The following is a 20758-nucleotide window of genomic DNA, read 5'->3' as shown; positions in this document are numbered from 1 at the left end:
AGAGAACTTCAGACCAATCTCCCTAATGAACATTGATGCAAAAATACTCAATAAAATTTTTGCTAACTGAATCCAAAAACCCATCAAAACAATCATTAACCATGATCAAATAGGCTTCATCCCTGCGGTGCAGGGATGGTTTAATATACAAAAATCCATCAACGTAATCCACCATATAAACAAACTAAAAGAAAAAAAAAACACATGATCATCTCACTAAAAAAGCATTTGACAAAATTCAACACCCCTTCATGTTAAAAGCCTTAGAAAAAGCAGGAATCCAAGGCCCATACCAAAACATAATAAAAGCAATATACATCAAACCAATAGCCAACATCAAACTAAACAGAGAGAAACTTAAAGCAATCCCACTAAAATCAGGGACTAGACAAGGCTGCCCACTCTCCCCCTACCTATTCAACATAGTACTGGAAGTCCTGGCCAGAATAATTAGACAGCAAAAGGAAATCAAAGAGATACAAATCAGAAAGGAATAAGTAAAAACATCACTGTTTGCAGATGACATGATAGTGTACTTAAGTGACTAATAAATAACTTCAGCAAAGTGGCTGGATATAAAATTAGCTCAAACAAATCAGTAGCCTTTCTCTACTCAAAGGACAAACATGCAGAGAAAGAAATTAGAAAAAAAGAGACCCTTCAAAATAGTCACTAACAATATGAAATACCTTGGTGTGGCCCTAAGCAAGTGAAGAACCTGTATTTCAAGAACTTCAAATCTCTGAAAAAGGAAATTGAAGAAAATCTCAGAAGATGGAAAGATCTCCCATGCACACAGATTAGAAGTATCAACATTGTAAAAATGGCCATCTTACCAAAAGCAATATACAGATTCAATGCAATCCCTATCAAAATTCCAATTCAACTTTTCATAGAGTTGGAAAGAGCCATTTGCAGATTCATCTGGAATAACAAAAATCCTAGAATAGCGAAATCTATTCTCAACAAGAAAACTTCTGCGGGAATCACCATCCCTGACCTTAAGCTACATTACCAAGCAACTGTGTTAAAAACCACATGGTACTGGTACAGAGATTGGCAGGTAGATCAATGGAACTAAATAGAAGATCCAGAAATGAACTCTCACACATATGGTCATTTGATTTTTGACAAAGGAGCTAAAAATATTCAATGGAAAAAAGACAGCCTCTTCAACGAATGGTGTTTGCTCAACTGGCACTCAGCATGCAGAAGAATGAAAATAGACCCTTTCTTATCTTCTTGTACAAAGCTCAAGTGATAGTAGATCAATGATCTCCACATAAAACCAAGTACACTGAAACGATTAGAAGACAAAGTGGGGAAAACCTTAGAACACATAGGCCTGGGGGAAATTTTCCTGAACAGAACACCAATGGCTTGTGCTCTAAGACAAGGATCAATAAATGGGACTTAATAAGATTGCAAAGTTTCTGTAAGGCTAAGGACACTGTCAAGAAAACAAAAAGGAGCCAACAGATTGGGAAAAGAACTTTAACAATCCCAAATCTGATAGAGGTCTAATATCCAATATATACTAAGAACTTTAAAAGTTAGACTCCAGAGAATCAAATAATCCTATTAAAAAATGGGGTACAGAAATAAACAAAGAATTCCCAATTGAGGAATATCAAATGGGTGGAAGCACCTAAGGAAATGCTTGACATCCCTAGTCATCAGGGAAATGAAAATCAAAACAACCCTGAGATTCCACCTCACACCAGTCAGAATGACTAAGATCAAAACCTCAGGTGACAGCAGATGCTGGCGAGGATGTGGACAAAGAGGAACACTTCTCCACTGTTGGTGGGGTTGTAAGCTGGTACAACCTCTCTGGAAATCAGTCTGGCAGTTCCTTAGAAAATTGGACATAGTACTACCTAAAGACCCAGTTATTCCACTTCTGGGCATATACCCCAAAGATGCTCCAACATACAATAAGGACACATGCTCCACCATGTTCATAGCAGCCTTATTTATAATAGCCAGAAGCTAGAAAGAATCCAGATGTCCTTCAGTAGCTGAATGGATAAAGAAATTGTGGTATATTTACACAATGGAATACTACTCAACTATTAGAATCAACGACTTTATGAAATTCCTAGGAAAATGGATGCATCTAGAGAATATCATCCTGAGTGAGATAACCCAGTCACAAAAGAACAGACATAATATGCAGTCATTGATAATTGGATACTAGCCCCCAAAAAGCTGTAAGCCAAGAAACAACTCACAGAGCATATGAAACTCAAAAAAAAAAAAAAAAAAAAAAAAAAAAAAAAAAAAAAAGAAAGAAAGAAAAAGAAAAAGAAAAGAATAGAAATAAGTGGAAGCCTCAGTCCTTCTTAGAAAAATAAATAAATAAGTGTATAGCACCCTCTCAGAGTAGGGTATAACTACACCTTCAATCATTAATAACTCAAGAGCTAAGAAGATAGCCTTGTGGCAATTTTTGGTATTTAAAAATCATTATGTTTAATCTATACACACCAAGAAAACTTTGACTGTTTCCATGTTATATTTTGTTCTACATGTACTTTATGCTCATATTAACTAGTAAGATTTCAATGCATACTATCGAATCTTTTAAAAAAATCAAGTACTGGCAAAAATATATTCATATAATTTTATTCCAAAATGCTTTAAAAAATCTGTGCATGTATCTCTGTTTTTTTTTTAAAATAAAGTTGTAAGAAAAAAAAGTACACTTCTTCTAAAATCACAGCTGACTCATTATTTGTCTTATTAAGTACAGTAGATATAGCTAGAGAAAAAAGAAAGAATAAAACAAATAAAAATAGTCAGAAGAGGGAAACTAGAAAAAAATCTACTTAAAAAAAGACAACCAGATAAAAACTAAAAGTTTGTAAATTTGTTCTTTCTTGGGGGAGGAGTGAGAACATGAGAGGGGACTATAGTAGACTTCTATATGCTTTCCCTGAGGGCATGCATTTTTCTAAGGGTTTGTAGAGGCCAGGGTGACTGCTGTATGTCTGTCTGTCTGTGGAAGCAGGTTAAGCACAGTTTCTGTGACTCAGAGGAGGAGATTTCATGTGACATCAGAGGGCTGTCATGGCTGAACATCTTCCCAGCCTGACTTATAAAGAGTATCCAGGGTGTGCTAGGGTCTTGTAAGTCAGAAAGACTGTTAATATTCTCAGCGGGAGACAGGAGAATACAAAGGAGCAGAAAGGATGCTCCCAAACATACCTTTAGGTTCTGTGGAAGAAGTCAAAGTATTCTTCTTTGCAGATGATATAATATCATACATAGTAATGCTAAAAAACTCTACCAGGAAACTCCTGCCTCTGACTCTTATGACAGTACTGAAAAGATGATTAAATTATCTGCAAATCTCATATAAATGAAGACTCACACACACACACACACACACACACACATCCACATTCTTTGGTATAACAGTGGCTCATTCACTTTTTAAATGGTACTGGTGTCTTACTGCATGAAAAGACCACTGTTTGTTTCCAAAAAACTCTGATGTTTTGGCTTTAATTAATTCATCTGCTACAAACATTCTGGCACACAACTTTTGGTTAACATCTGTATCCAGTTCTCTTTTGTATTTTCTAGGGAGAAGAAACGCTGTGTAACAGCACAGGCTAAACATTTTCTCTGGAATGGTCAAACAATTAAATTTCTACAACCAACACAAGAGAGTTACAGCTGCTCCAGAGTGAACAGCCCACACTATTGCACATCCTCTACTGTAGTCAGTCTCCTGGGTGATTGGTGTCCCGCCGCTAATGTTCATGTAACGAGGGGTAGAATTGAGAAAGGTTTGTAAGATACTAAGTCAATGCCCTTGCAGACTATCCAAGCTGATCTCAGTCCTTTCATGACATAGGAACTCTATACAATCTAAATGTAAGACCATTGTCTCATATTGTGACAAACCTTTCCACTTTCTTTATTTGACAACATCCATCCATTTGGGGCTACACAGCACCACAGTGTGAATGTGGAGGTGCAAAGACAGCTTGTGTGAGTCAGTTCTATCCTTCTGCCACGTGGGTTCTGAGGATTGAACTCAGAGTACTGAGCTTGGATGCAAGCTCCTTCTATATTCCAAGCCATCTTGGTGGCCCTTTCACTTTGGTTGAGAGACATTCTAAATTTTGAAGAAATTTAATATGCCACTTTTCTTTTATAATTAGTACGTTCTATACTATTTAGACCATATACTAAACATATAAATATAATACTACTTTTCTTCTAGAAGTTTTATATTTTGCTTTTGAATTAATAATCTACATTTAATTCACTTTGGTTTAAAGTGTGAGGTAAGGGTCAAAGTTCATTTTCTCTCCAAACTCACAGTGAATCAACCCAGAAACACTTATTGAAATGTCTAATACTCTCTCTCCAACTGGAATTGTGTAGTTAGATGAGCATTCATGTGTGGATCTTTTCTTCATCACCCTTTGCCTCGGTATTGATTGTCTGTGCTCCGTGTCAGCACCACGCTCTCTCAGTCCCATGCTTTATTAAAATCACTTAAGAAATACACTAGTAACTCTAGACAGTTTTCACCATCACATTCATTTCCAAAGCAGTGACAATTAAATTCTGCTTCCCACTTTATATGACTAAGTTGTTGGTAGAACATTCACTTTTAGAGTTGACTTAACTTTAAAATATTTGTTTGTTACTCATGATTCTGTATGATTGTGTGGGCAGTACTTACAGAAGCCAAAGTCTTCAGGTTCCTCATAAGTGCTTGCTAGCCACCTGATGATGCTGGAAATTGAATTTGTTCCTCTAGAAGAACAATATGTGCTCTTAACTGTTGAGTTATCTCTTCATTCCTCCATTTTCCCTTTTCCTTTTATAAATTGGATACTCTCTGTACTTACATTTTAGATGATATCCCTTTTCCCCAAATCCCATTCCCCCTCCCCCTCCATTTATATCCATGAAGAAGCTCCCTTTCCCAACTTCCCTCTACACCTCAGTAATTTGGTGTCTCCTACACTGGGAGAACGAGCTTTCACTGGACCAAAGGCCTCCCCTCCCATTGACACCAGAGAATGCCATCCTCTGCTGCATATGTACCTGGAGCCATGGGTCTCTCCATGAGAACTCATTAGTTGGTATTTTAGTCCCTGGGAGCTGTGGTGGGTTTGGTTAGTTGATAATTTTGTTCTTCCAATGGAGCTGCAGACTCTTTCAGCTCCTTCAGTCCTTTCTCTAGCTGGTTCACTGGGTGCCCATGTTCAGTCTGATGGTTAGCTGCAAGTATCCTCCTCTGTATCAGTATGGCTCTGGCAGGGCCTCTGAGGAGGCATCCATATCAACTTCCTGCCAGTAAGCACTACTTGACATCAGCAATAGTGCACGGACTTAGAGACTACATATGGATAGATCCCCAGGTGAGGCAGTTTCTAAATGATCTTTTCTCCAACCTCTGCTCCTCTATTTGTCCCTTTATTTCCTCCCATGAGTGTTTAGTTCTACCTTCTAAGAAAGGCTGAGGCATCCGCATTCTGGCTTTCCTTCTTTTTTGAGCCTCATGGGGTCTGTGAATTGTTTCTTTGGTGTTCAGAGCTTTCTGGGGCTAGTATCTGCTTATCAGTGGGTGTGTACCATGTGTGTTCTTTTGTGACTGGGTTACCTCACTTGGAATGATAGCTTCTAGTTCCATCCACTTGCCTAGGAATTTTATGAAGTCATTGTTTTTAATAGCTTAATACTCCACTGTGTAAATGTACCACAATTTCTATATTCATTCCTGTGTTGAAGGACATCTGGGTTCTTTCCCTCCTCTGACTACTATAAATAACTCTGCTATGAACATAGTGGAGCATGTGTCCTTGTTAGATGTTGGAGCTACTTTTGGGTATATGCTCAGGAGTGGTATAGCTGGGTTCTAACATAGTATTATGTTCAATTTTCTGAGGAACTTCTAGACTGATTTCCAGAGTTGTTCTAACAGCTTACAATCTCACCAACAATGAACATCTTTCTCCACATCCTTGCGAGCATCTGCTGTCACCTGAGTTTTTGATCTTAGTCATTCTGACTGGTATAAGGTGGATTCTTAGAGTGGCTTTGATTTGCATTTCTCTGATGACTATGGATGTTGAACATTGCTTTTGGTTCTTCTCAGCCATTCGATATTCTTCAGTTGAAAATTTTTTATTTAGTACCGTACGCCATTTTTTAAATAGGATTGTTAGATTCTCTGGAGTCTAACTTCTTGAGTTCTTTGTATATATTGGATATTAGCCCTCTATCAGATGTAGAATCAGTAAAAGTATTTTTCCAATCTGTTGGTTGCCATTTTGTCCTTTTGACAACATCCTTTGCCTTACAAAAGCTTTGCAATTCCTCACAGTTCCATTGGTCAATTCTTGATCTTAGAGCATAAGCCATTGGAGTTCTGTTCAAGAAAATTTCCTGTGTGCCTATGTATTTTAAGCTTTTTCCCACTTTCTGTTCTATTAGTTTCAGTGTGCCTGGAATTATGTGGGGGTCTTTGATCCAATTGAGCTTTGTACAAGGAGATAAGAAAGGATTGATTTGCATTCTTCTGCATGCTGACTGCCAGTTGAACCAGCACCATTTGTTAAAGAGGCTGTTCTTTTTCCATTGAATGTTTTTAGCTCCTTTGTCAAAGATCAAGTGACCATAGGTGTGTGGGTTTATTTCTGGGTATTCAATTTTATTTTATTGATCTACCTGCCTGTCTTTGTACCAATACTTTTCAGTTATTTAACATGATTGATCTGTAATAGAGCTTGAGGTCAGGGATGGTGATTTCCCCGGAAATTCTTTTTTTGTTGAGAATAGTTTTGCTATCCTGTTTCTTTTATGTTATTCCAAATTAATTTTTAAATTTCTCTTTCTAACTCTATGAAAAATTGAGCTTGAATTTTTTTAAAGATTTGTTTTATTATATATAAGTACACTATAGCTGTTTTCAAACACATCAGAAGGGGGCATCAGATCTTATTATAGATGGTTGTGAGCCACCATGTGGTTGCTGGGATTTGAACTCGGGACCTCTGGAAGAGCAGTCAGTGCTCTTAACCACTGAGCCATCTCTCCAGCCCTGAGCTGGAATTTTGATGGTTATTGCATTGAATCTGTAGATTTCTTTTGGCAAGATGACTATTTTTACTATGTTGATTTTTCCAATCCATGAGCATGTGAGATCTTTCTACCTTCTGAGGTCTTCTTAAATTACCTTCTTAGAGAGTTGAAGTTATTGTCATACAGGTCCTTCAATTGCTTGGTTAGGGTCACAACAAGGTATTTTATAGTCTTTGTGACTGTGAAGGGTATCTTTTCCCTAATTTCTTTCTCAGCATGTTTGTCTTTTGAGTAGAAGAAAGCTAATAATTTGTTTGAATTAATTTTATATCAAGCCACTTTGCTGAATTGTTTATCAACTATAGAAGTTCTCTGGTGGAATTTTTGGGCTAACTTAAATATATTGCCATATCATCTGCAAATAGTGATATTTTGACTTCCTCCTTTCCAATCTGCATCCCTTTTACCTCTTTTTGCTCTTTTATTGCTCTGGCCAGGACTTCCTGTACTCTACTGAATAGATAGAGGGAGAGTGGGTAGCCTTGCCTAGTCCCTGATTTTAGTGGGATTGGTTAAGGTTTCTCACCATTTAGTCTGATGTTGGCTACTGGTTTGCTGTATATTGCTTTTACTATGTTTACATGTGGGCCTTGGATTCCTGATTTTTCCAAGACTTTTAACATGAAGGGGTGTTGAATTTTTCAAGTGCTTTCTCATCATCTAAAGAGATAATCATGTGTTTTTTTTCCTTTGAATTTGTTTATATAATGTATTACGTTGATAGATTTCCATATATTAAACCATCCTTGCATCCCTGGAATAAAGCTTATTTGATCATGGTGAATAATCGTTATGATGTGTTTTTGAAATAGGTTTGCAAGAATTTTTTTAAGTATTTTTGCATCAATGTTCATGAGAAAATTTCATCTAAAGTTTTTTTTTTTTAAGGGTGTTTGTGTGGTTTAGGAATAAGTATAGTTGTGGCTTTAAAGAATGAGTTGGGTTCTGTTACCTGTGTTTCTATTTTGTGGAATTCTTTGGAGAGTATTGGTATTAAGTCTCCTATAAAGGTCTGATAAAATTGTGCACTAGACCTATCTTGTCCTGGGCTTTTTTTTTTTTTTTTTTGATGGGAGTCTTTTGATGACTTCTTCTATTTCTTTAGGGGTTATGAGGCTGTTTAGATGGTTTATCTGATCCTGATTTAACTTTGGTACCTGGTATCTACCTAGAAAAATTGTCCATTTCCTCTAGCTTTTGCAGTTTTGTTGAGTATAGGCTTTTTTTAGTAGGATCTGATGAGTTCTTGAATTTCCTCAGTTTCTGTTGTTATGTCTCCCCTTTCATTTCTGATTTTGTTAATTTGGATACTCTCCCTGTGCCCTGTAGTTAGTCTGAGTAAGGGTTTATCAATCTTGTTGATTTTCTCAAAGAACCAACTCCTGTGTTTGTTGATTCTTTGTATAGTTCTTTTTGTTTCTATTTCGTTAATTTCAGTTCTGAGTTTGATTATTTCTTGTTGTCTACTCCTCTTGTATATATCTGCATCTTTTTGTTGTAGAACTTTCAGGTATGCAATCAAGCTCTTTCCAGTTTCTTTTTGGAGTTACTGAGATCTATAAATTTTTCTCTTAGCACTGCTTTCATTGTGTCTCATAATTGTGGGTAGGTTGTGCCTTCATTGTCATTAAATTCTAAAAAGTCTTTGATTTCTTTCTTTCTTTCTTCCTTGACCAAGCTGTCATTGAGTAAAGCATTGTTCAGATTTCATGAGTATGTGGGGTTTAGTTGTTTTTGTTGTTATTGAAGATCAACCTTAGTCCATGGTCATCTGATAGTTTGCATGGGGTTATTTTGATGTTCTTATATCTGTTGAGGCCTGTTTTGTGACTGACTATATGGTTAATTTTGGAGAAGGTGCCATGAGGTGCTGACAAGAAGGTAAATTCTTTTGTTTTAGGATGAAATATCTGTTAAATCCATTTGGTTTATAACTTCCATTAGGTTCACTATGTCTCTGTTCCATTTTTTCTTTTATTAATGAGAGTGAGATGTTGAAATCTCTCAGTATTATTGTGTGTGGTGCAATATATGTTTGGAGCTATAGTATAGTTTCTTTTCTGAATGGTAGTGGCCTTGTATTTGGATCATAGATGTTCAGGAGTGAGAGTTCATCTTGATAGATTTTTCTTCTGATGAGTAAAAAGTGTCCTTCCGTATCTTTTTTGATTACTTTTGATTTAAAATCTATTTTATTTAATATGAAGGTACCTACTCAGACTTATTTCTTGGGACCATTTGTTTGGAAAGTTTTTTTCCCAACTTTTTACTCTGAGGGAGTGCCTGTCTTTGTTGCTGAGTTTCCCATATGCAGCAAAGTATCTGGGTCCTGTTTACATATCCAGCCTGGTAGTCTATGTCTTTTTATTGGGGAATTGAATCCATTGATGTTAAGAGATATTAAGCAATAGTGATTGTTGTTTTCTCCTATTTTTGTTGTTGGAGGTAGAATTATGTTTGTGTGTTTTTCTTCTTTGGGGTTTGTTGCAAGAAGATTAATTTCTAGCTTTTAATAGGGCAAAGATTTCCTTTATGTGGTGGACCTTTTCCATCTATTATCTTTTGTAGGGCTGGGTTTGTGGATAGACATTGTATAAATTAGCTTTTGTCATGAAGTATCTTGGTTTTTCCATCTATGGTAATTGAGAGTTTTGCTGGATATAGTAACCTGGGCTGGCATTTGTGTTCTCTTAGGGTCTGTATGATATCAGTTCGGGACCTTCCAGCTTTCATAGTCTCTGTTTTAAAGTCTGGTATAATCCTGATTGGTCTGCCTTTATATGTTACCTGTTCTTTTTTCCTTACTGCTTTTAGCATTCTTTCTTTGTTTTGAAAATTTGGTGTTTTATTATATGTTGAAAAGAACTTTTTTTTTATGGTTTAATCTATTTGGGGTTCTATAGGCTTCTTGTATGTTCATGGTCATCTCTTTCTTTAGGTTAGAAAAGTTTTCTTCTATAATTTTGTTGAAGATATTTACTAGGTCTTTTAGTTGGGAGTCTTTGCCCTCTTCTACACCTATTATTCTTAGGTTTGGTCTTCTCATTGTGTCCTGGATTTCCTAGATGTTTTGGGTTAGAATCTTTTTGATTTTTGCATTTTTCTCTGACTGTTGTGTCAATGATTTCTATGTTATCTTTTGCCCCTGAGATTCTCTCTTCCATCCCTTGTATTCTGTTGGTGATGCTTGTGTCTATGACTCCTAATCTATTTCCTAGGTTTTCTGTCTCCAGGGTTGTCTCCCTTGTAATTTCTTTGTTTCTATTTCTGTTTTCAGTTCCTTCACCTGTTTGGTTGAGCTTTCCTGTAGCTCTTTAAGTGATGTTTTGTGTTTTTTGTGTTTTCTCTTTAAGGGCTTCATCTTGTTTGGATGTGTTCTCCTTGCTTTCCTGTGCTATTTTAAGTGTGTTATTTATGCTCTTCTTGAGGACCTCCATCATCATCATGAAATATGATTTTAAGTCTAAATCTTGTTTTTCTGGTGAGTTGGAATATCCATTATTTGCTGTGTTGGGAGCACTGGGTTCTGATGTTGCCAGGTTGTCTTGGTTTCTGTTTCTTAGGTTCTTGCATTTTCCTCTTGCCATTTTGTTATCGGTGATGTAATCTTGTCTCTGACTGGAATTTGTCTCTCTTGTGGGTCTGTGGGCCGGTTGGCTCCAGAGGGAGCTTGCTCCTGGGTGTTCAGCTCTCTAGGTAGGCTCTGAGTCCAGATGGTAGTGGGCTGGCTCTGCGTTTGTTCCCAGGCAGCACTGAGCTACCTGTGCCCTGAGAGTTCCTGACGGTCTCTCTCTGGCTAGTCAGTGGAGAATGAATGTGGACTCCCCCATGGGCTCAGAAGTGAGAGCGCTCCTGCGGGTCCCTCCATTTTACTTTTAATCAATGCTACATGTAAATATAGTTGTGACAGCTACAAGAGAAAATGGAAGTGGAATATAAAGAAAAATGTATTAGAACAGCAGTTGATTTCTCAGTGGAAACTTTGAAAGCCAGAAGAGCCTGGAGCAATGCATTCCAAATCCTAAAAGACCAGGACAGCCAATGGAAAAGAATATATCCAGAAAATTATCTGCCAGAATTGAAGGACAGAGGAAAAATTTCCACTACATAAGCAGCCTAAAAAAATGAAACCAACAAACCAAAGCTAAAGGAAATAGAGGAATCAATATTTAGGGCTAAAGAGAAGACTGAACGTAGTACAAAAATACAGTAACATATAAAGAAAATGCATTAGAATAACAGTTGGCTTTTTGACAATTGTGTACCATTTACACAAAAACTGTGGAAATAAATATGAAGCCATAATTATATTAAAGATATTTAAGAACTGGCGTCAGTTCTCCAGTCAAAAGGCACAGACTGACTGACTGTAGCAAGACACAAAATACATCTCCCCAGTTCTCCAACCAAAAGGCTGAGAATGACTGACTGGAGGAAGACACAGAATCTGCCTCTCTACTGGCTTACAAGAAGTATATCTCAGTTAAAGGGCAAGCATTGCCTTAGAGTAAAAGGGGAGACAGAAGTACTCTGATCAGATGGGATCAGGAAGCGAGCAGGTGCCGCTATTCCAGAACCTGGGAGAATCAGACTGTAAACTAAAACTAATCAGAGGAGACAGAGAGATACTTCCTTCCAACTAGAGGAACAGTTACAGTCAAATGAAGCCACTATACTAACATACATGCATCAAACTCAGGCAGAGGTGCCCAAGTCCATTAAACTCTTCTACTGGAATGGAAGATTAATAATTCATTCATAGGTGATTTCAATACCCCACTCTCTCCAATAGACAGGCCATGTGGGCGAAAATAAACTGAGAAACATCAGAATTAGCTTACATTGTACAACAAACAGACTTAACAGGTAGCTACAGACTGTCCCAGCCAAACGCCAAAGGATACACACTCACTCCCCAGCCCACGGGAGCCTAAACTAGACCATATCCTGGGACACCAAAGAAACCTTTATAAATTCAAAAAGGTTAAAATCACACTGTGTGTCCATTTGACCACAGTGCAATAAAACTTAAGTAAGAACGTGAGAAAGTTCATTTATCTTAAAATACTAAAGGACAAATCCATTTCAATTTTATATTAAAACCATTTTTCTAAACTCAGTTTCATAAAGTTATACAGAGTAAAAACAAAGATTTCTTTAAAAAGCTCACATATAAAAGAGAGTTCTTACAAAGAAAAAACCTTACTCTTGAGAAACCATGAAACAGAATACGACTTGTTATGCAATCAGACTGAAAGAATAAACACCCAGTAAACAGGTGCAGTGTGTCCGGCTTTGCCTGGAGTCTTATAAGAACAAAGATGCTCTTAAGATCTTGGAGATAAATAAATTTAAGAACTGAAAGTTAGATTGTTGAGATGGTTCAGTAGATAAAGGTGTCTGTCCTCATGCATGTTTGATTATCTGGGTTCAATCCCTGGCCCCAATACAGCACACACACACACACACACACACACACACACACACACACACACACCAACTTGCCTGCATTTGCAATTAACAAAAATGCAAGTGGCTGGGTATACCTTTTATGGATTTTTCTTAATTAAGTCACTTGAGGTGGGAAGATTTACCTTTAATCCAGATCATTTGAGGTGGGTAGACTCACCCACCTTCAACCCTGATCTTTAGAGGTAGGAAAAGCCACATTAAATCTGGGCCACCCCTTTTGGAGTCAGATATATAAAGGACAAAGCAGAACGTGGCTTTTCTTCTCTGCCTCCTTGCCTTCATCCTCAGCAACTAGCTCATTTCTTTCTAGAATTTGAGCCTAACTCCTTTGGGGTTCCAGTGCATACTGAAGGCCTGCAGGGCTGTCGAGCTTAATGGACTGGAGAGTTATGGATTCCTGGACTGTCCTCTGGTAGAAGGCCATTGTTGTGCTAGCTGCTCACAGCCTATAAGGCTCACACATTCAATCAGTTCTTTCCTCTGAGAACCCCGACTAATACACCAAATACGTCAAAAATAAGTATAACTTTAAAAATAACCTTAAAGTTTAACTGACGTCACAAAATATAAGCAATACTGCAGAGGCCACAGTGGATGAGTCACACCAACATTCTTTGGGGAGCAGAGCACCTGCTAGTTGTAAAATCCCAGGCCAAGGAACAGGGCTTTGAAAGGGAAGGAACATGAGACTGGGAACGATCATAGGCTTTGAAACTCGGTGTTTGAGAAGAGTCATAATTCTTGCCTCCAGCGAGAATTGATGGAGAAGAACATGAACGTTGGTGAACCCTTTCGCTGTGTGCAGACAGGGTGGAGAAATCCACCTCAGCCGCGGTGGAAGCCACTGCCAGAGTGAACAATGCAGATAACAAAATTCAAAAGGGGGATGGCTAGTCACTGTTGCTTTTCCAATGGGTTACTCACCAGGTAGAATCCAAAAGGGAGCCAGACTATTGTAGTGACAGTGGTGTAACAGGGGAGCAGTTAGTCCCACCTTAAACCTCTGACTGACAGGCGACATTACTGCCTAGAATAAGCACAAAGGTATGAAATATTCAGGTTAAAGGCCTGGGGGTGGTGAACCTCCAAAATATCATAGAACAGCTCTCTGGGGCTTTGAAATCAACATTTCGGCAACTCTCTGCCTTCCGTCCACTGAATTTCATTTCAAAAAGGTTCTGATGTGTTGCTTACATTTTCCAGATGCAGAGTTAACTGGGAAGCGTCACATCTGGGAACAGAATTGTAGGCTTTTATATTTTTCTCTTCCTCTAGTCCACGTTTGTTTTGGGAGGAAGTTCTGTGCTCTCAGAGACTGTGAGTTAAGAATCATCAAGGGAGACTGCTTCAAATGTCCACTCCTGTCCTCAGGCCCCAGATGTTCTGCTTGAGACACTCTGATGGAGAACAGGGACATGCAGTGTGACAGATGTCCCTGAGGAGTGCTGCCTTCATAGGGCAAGCACAGCAGCAGGTGCCCCAGGGCTTCCTGCAAAGTCTAACACAATCACGGTCACCAGGCAGCTGTGTGGCTGGCCCTTTCCTGTTTAATGGCTCTTTTAAATTCTGTACCCATGAAGGGTAAGGAAGCAAAACTAAAACCGAGAAGATCTGGAGCTTCTAGTTACTGTGTGAATTTCTCACTGCTTGCATGCTTGTTCTAAGAGGCTGCTTAACAGTGTCTCTGACTTAAATGTCAGCATCGAATCATTGCTCCCATTCACGCTACATAGAATTGAGGTTCAGAAAACTTCAGTGAGTTGCCTAAGCAGCAAGCCGGGAAGCCAAAGCCAGATTCCAAGCCCAGTGGTATTTACATCAGACATCTATGATTAACCATGACAATCAGTTTACTGCCGGGAGCCCCAAGTGTGCCTGGCGCTCTCACTTCAGTGGTCTTGGCAGTCCCGTGGTACTCATAGGACAGAGAAATTAGGCAGTCACCTACTTCTTTTTCTCATATTTTCACAGTAGAGTAACATGCTGACCAGCTGTCGTTATGGTTCCTGTTGCTCATGATAGAACTTTCCTCATTGACAGACACGGCTAGACTTCCCATAGGTTTCGGTAAGAACCCAGCTTTGGTAGGGGCTGCACTGGAAGCAAACATGGCTGATTTATCTCTTCTCTTCTCTTCTCTCCTCTCCTCCCCTCTCCTCCCCTCCCCTCCACTTCCCTCCCCCCTCTTTCCTTTCCTTCTCCTCTCCCTATCCCTCCTTCTCCCTTTCTCTCCCTTCTCTCTTCTCTTTTCTTTCTTACCTTTTCCTTTTCCTTTACTTCCACTAGGGTCTCACTCGAGGAAGGAATTTGGTCAAAAGCAAGGTAGCACGGACTCACAAAGAGAACATGCTGGTATTACCTATGGCTAACATGAAATCTCCACCAGCAAATACTACTCAGATATGGGTTCAAGTCAATAAAAATATCTTTAATATTAGCAGGCCAGAGCTTACACTAGTCCCAAGCCTTTCTCAGAGTGAGCTTTTAAATACCAAAAGTACATCTTGGGTTGATACAACTCAGCTAGCAAGAACAGTTAACCAAAAGCAGAAGCCAAGAAAGCAAGGTTAGTACATTTAGGGACCTTCCCAGACTTTAATGTATCAAGCCTTTGTTTTTATTTCATAAGGTGATGCTGTTCACATGCTGAGTTTTATGGTCTGAGCAGTATTTCCATCAAGGTGTTAGTTGTGTTAAGGTCTGAGGACCTTTTATGATGTAAACACTCACAATCTACTGTTGAGAAAGGTAGCAATTCAAGTTTCCAAGGTTCTCCACAGAAATAAAACCAATGACAGAAAGGAGAAAGGCCCATGGAGGTGCGGCGAGGCCTGGGGGCAAGGGAGATGCCTCTGGGAGGCCCCTGTGGGGATCCCTTCCCTGAGGGACCAGCCACTCTAGCTTTTTAAGCTTGTCTCTTATGCCAGGGTAGCTCTGGGGAAAAAAATAGGTCATTGGAAGGTGCTTACCTTCCAGGTTTTCAGGGTCTACATTAGCGTGCTGTAATAGGGACTTAGTGAGGCACTCTAAAAATTGGGATGGGTTTTCCTGTCTGTCTTGGGAAACCTCTTGTAGTTTTTCAAAATTTATTGGTTTTAAGGCTGCTCTGTAGAGACTGGCCAGGAGGTAGGTTATGAATCTGTCTCTGGCCAAAATACTACCTGTGGAATTATAATTCCATTGAGGATCTTGGTCAGGTACTTCTTCAGATCCAATTGGGCATGTTGTATCTGTTTGATGAATCTTGTCTGCATGCATTTTTTTCTGTTCCCAAGCCTGCTGGCTTTCCTCAGGAAGTAAATTATTAGTAAGAATCATATGTAAAGCATGGAATGCCAAATTATAAGATTGCAGCGCAGAAGAGGATGAGAGAGGGCGGGAAGGGGCATTGGCAGTGCTCAGGGTGGCAGAGCAAGTCCTCCTGGCATGCAGAAGCCATGGAATAGAGGTTCTGGCAATGGGGTGACGCCACCCCACCCCTTGGTGGGCAGGGAAGTACCTGTGCTGCCACCATGGTGGGGGACCATGTGTGTGATCAGCTAAGCTGCTGCCTTCAGGAAGCCCACCTACCGGCGGGTGATGTTTCCACCAAGCAGCTAGGGAATTTGCCTACTGCCTTTGTAGCTGTTTATCTTAAGAGTTAGATTTCAGAGACAGCCAGTTGGAGTTGGAGTTTGGAGTAAAGCATTTCTGGTAACACGAATCATTGATCCATGTCTTTCTTTTAAATCCTCAGGCCTTCGCCCATTTCGGAATAGCTGTTTGTGGTGTGGGCACCGCATTGATTGCCTGACCTCTTTGTCCCTGGTGATTATTCTTTTGTCCCTTGACTGACCTTTCCTGAATCTCCACCTCCTCTCTGCCCATTGATGTGTCTCCTTCTTACAAAGAACAGTTCCATGCCCTTCTAGCTATGCTCGGAACTACACATTCTGATTCTGCACATCTGTTTTGGAGAATGTGCCAGATTCTATGGTACAATCCAAAACAATTATTTTCTCCTTTAGTACCATCTGCGAATGCTGTGGGTACCACCCTTGCCTTTCCCTTCAGTGACAACAGATTAGTTAAAATGGAGTGAGAAAATTGGATTCCCATAGCAATAGCGCAGATACATCCTGACTGGAAACATCACCACGTGAGCAGAGAAGCTTAGAGTTGAAGGCTATTGGAAGTCACACAAGAATAAGTCCTGAGTGGGAACTGCAACAGACATCACTCCTTCTGCACACTGTGCTGATTCGTGACTCAGACGAGATGTCTGGGAAACCGGGCACCAGCTGCACAGCTCGAGTTTCCACAATTCAAGAACATGCTTTCTTTTTGAGTTTACTGGTACTCAGCCCAGGAGGGCATTGATGTGCTCATGAGTTTAGGGGGGAGTTCATGTAGTTGCTAACCTTGTGTGTTGGTCAGTCTTTGTTCCCGGTGACAAAATATGTAAATAAAACAACTGGAGGGGGGAAGATTTATCAGTACTCATGGTGCGGGTCCGTCACAACAGGGAGAGTCTGGCAGAGTTTGCATAGAAGCCAGGAAGGACAGTGGGGAGGGAAAAAGAAAGGGAAGAGGACAGGAAAAGGTGGGGAGGGGGAGAGACAGTGTATACGAGCATGCGCCGCATTGGGCTTTCTCTTGTTTGACTGCTGTGCCTTCTGAGCACCCAGTGCATGGGATGGTAACACCATATTAAGAGCAGATTTCTCCCACACAGCTGAGTTTGTCTCTAACATGCTAATACTCACATGTAGGCATGTGCTTTACCGAGCTCCTAGGTGTTTCTCAACCTAAGCAATCAAACTTGTTCCAATCTTCATTGATTTTCATCTCCTCTTTCTCTACCATCTTTCCCTATGTCGTGGATGGGTGTCAGGGGTGTTTCTAGAGACTGACAAATGAAGTAAAGAGCTTGTCATGAGCACAGCTGCCTGTGGATCCCACAGAAACCTCTCTCTGAAGTGGATTCAGGAAAACGGGCAGAGCATGAATCATGACAACTCTGTGTGAGTCAAGGAAGAGAAAGAAGTGCACACAAGATCTACCCCTTTCCACCTTTGCACAGGCACTCTCAGGAGGGACAGGCAGTGATGGAAGACCTTTGCTGGCTCCTGTCTCACAAGGAGAAGAGGTTTGCGGTAGCTCACAAATCCATCCTGTGCAATAACAATGCCAGCCAAACTTTGTGATTTTGAAGAGTTAATAAAATGACTTTGTTAAGTAAAACATGTTATGTAAATGTCTGTCACTGGGAAGACAGGAAAGGTGAGAAATTTGTGGGAAGAGAACTTGGGGAGATAGTGAGGGTGAACTCAAGCAAGGCTTGAGGAGGCAAATGTATATGAAAACAGCAGAAGGAGCCACTATTGCGTGTGCTAACTTAGAGAAAAAAAACCTCAAAGGGTTACTGAATTTAATCCTCTGAGCTGAGGGTTAATAAAACTTAGGAGCATTAATCTAACTAAGCATACAATTATGCAATTAATTGTGTGTATACAATGACAACCTTATGTCAACACTTAGAAATTATTGAGATGCATACTTCAGAAAAGTTATTCTGTTTATAAATCTGTGTCTTTCCTAAGTATAAGTAGATTCTGTGCTGTTTATTTATATGCATAGTATAGTATTAGACTCATTGCTTGTGAAAAATAGGGACTTAAAGATTTTTAAGTAAGAAGCTGAAATTACAAAGTTTTGAAAAGACTGACTTCAAAACCAAAATCCGTTTAAAATGAGCAGAGCTCTTATTAAAACCACAGAGAACCAGAGATTTGGCAATGTAAGAGGGACTCAGTCTATCAGGTCTGTTTCAGAAATGCAGGAGAGGGGCCATGACTGGGGAAGGAGGGTGGCCTTTAGAAACAGGAAGAGACAAAGGTCAGGACCTCTAGGATTGGGCACAGTTCTCACAACTTCGTGTCCAGCTCAGTGTGTCCTGTGTGGGGTGTCAGGCCCACAGACTTGTAAACCTAATGGGTTTGAGACCTAATGCATTTTGTCATAAAGGGATTCCCAGTTTAAAGGCACCAGAGCAGGCTCTCTTTGTGCAAGTGGCGATTTAAAGAGTGGCATGTTTCACAGCTCCAGTGTGGTGAGCTTCCACATAGGGCTTGGCATTGGGCAGAAACAACAAGCTTGGCAAGGCCAAGGAGTGGCAAGTAGAAAACCTATAGTTTTGTTATTGATTTAACTCTTGCAAGGAAATGAACAATTGAACATACCAACAAAGGCTAGTGAGATGCTAGAACATAAAAGGGTGGCCAGGAGAGGAGAGAACAAAGCCTACTCTGCCAAAGAAAACTCTGGGATTCATCCTAAAGACCACAGGCATTCTGGAAGATCTTTAGCATTTCATAATTCCACTTTATGAAACTCTCTTGCTCAGGGCTGGAGCACCACCCTGGCCCTCACCAGTACAGATCACAGTTCCCTTTGGATACTTTCCTAGCTCCTTCCTTCCTCCCTCCCTCTTTCTCCTCTTCCTCCCTGTTCCCCACACTTTGTCTCTTTTCACTCTGAACATCCTCCAAGCATGCAATTCTGACTTTCCTGCCACCAATGACTCTCCCATCTCTCTCTCTCTCTCTCTCTCTCTCTCTCTCTCTCTCTCTCTCTCTCTCTCTCTCCAAGCTGCCACCCACTCTCACATTCTCACATGTGATAAACAATCATTTGTCCTTCATCTTGAGTAATTCTCTGCCCTCTCTGGTCCCTAGGCTCCCTCTCTGGAACCCCAGAACCCCACTTCTCTTTGAGATCAAAGTGCACTTTTTTTTCTTTCTGTTTTTTGAATCCTTGATGATACCACAATGTTGACATCATTTTTCCCTCTTTCTTTCTTGGTCTGCTTTTGGACTTCCTCAGATGGTGTCTTAAGTGGCTCACCATTATACCTACCTAGTAATGGGCACTAACTGAGAGAATGCTTTCTGAAATCTTCTGAGGTTGGGGTATTCCTACACGAGCAGTTAATCACACGAGCTGTAGTATGCGGTTCATCAGCCTAGTGCAATGGGGTTCTGTGAGCCCAGCGTAGGGAGTTACCATGTCCAGACCTCAAATCAGATGAGACACATTAGCCTCCCGGTAACCTTTCCCAAATTTTGAGTTGGTAAGGATGAGAAGGCAGTAGTAATCCATAGGAAGGGCCAGAAGGATGAGGTATGACAGTCAGCCCTCGTAGGGACTGAGACGCCAAGCTGTCAGATCAGACAAATACACATAGACACATAGACACAAGCACAGACATGTACACACACACACACACACACACACATATACACACAGACACATAGACACAAGCACAAACATGCACACACACTCGCACAGTCACTCACAGGCATGCATGCACGCACGCACGAACACTTGCACACACACACACACACACACACACACAGACATACACCTCAATATACAGTAAGAGGCATGTGTGCACATATCCTCACCCCAACGTATTAAAAAAATAGCATGAAGAGTTTCAAGCTGACAGCTGCAGAACCTTAATTCCCCCGTGCAGAGGCTGCAGGGCTGTCGGTGATTTGTGGGATGTGTTGCTCTTTCGGAGGACTCAGATTTGTTAGGGCATACCTCCGAGTAACTCCAAGTCCAGGGAGTCAGTGCCCGCCTCAGACACCCAGGTGTATATGCTCACACACAAGTAAAACTTGTTTACAAGCGCTTTAACTCACGGGTACACAGCCCTTGTGCACACGGTACACACCGTGAGATGCTTTAACTCACAGGTACACAGCCCTTGTGCACATGGTACACACCATGAGATGCTTTAACTCACAGGTACACAGTCCTTGTACACATGTTACACACTGTGAGATGCTTTAACTCGCAGGTACACAGCCCTGGTGCACACGGTATACATCGTGAGACACACCTGCAGCTGTGTGTGTACACCTGGCCCTGTTTGGGAATGTTCCACAGAAAGAAGAAAATAAATGCCCATTGATATGTTTAAAGAATGAAAATGCTGTTTTATTTTGTCTGGGCTGAGTTAAATTTTGTCCCCACAATCCCCCACCTTCCTCTCTTTTTCTTTTTCCCTCCATCAAAGGCACTATTGAATTCCCAAGGGCTCTCTCCCAACAAACTCGTTTTTCTGTTTATTTTTAGTGTATAATTAAGATGTTGCAATGTTTTACAAGGCTGGGTCTGATAAATG

The sequence above is a fragment of the Micromys minutus genome (genome assembly GCF_963924665.1).
Source record: "Micromys minutus genome assembly, chromosome: 5".
NCBI lineage: Eukaryota > Metazoa > Chordata > Mammalia > Rodentia > Muridae > Micromys > Micromys minutus.
This window is presented reverse-complemented; position numbering follows the sequence as displayed.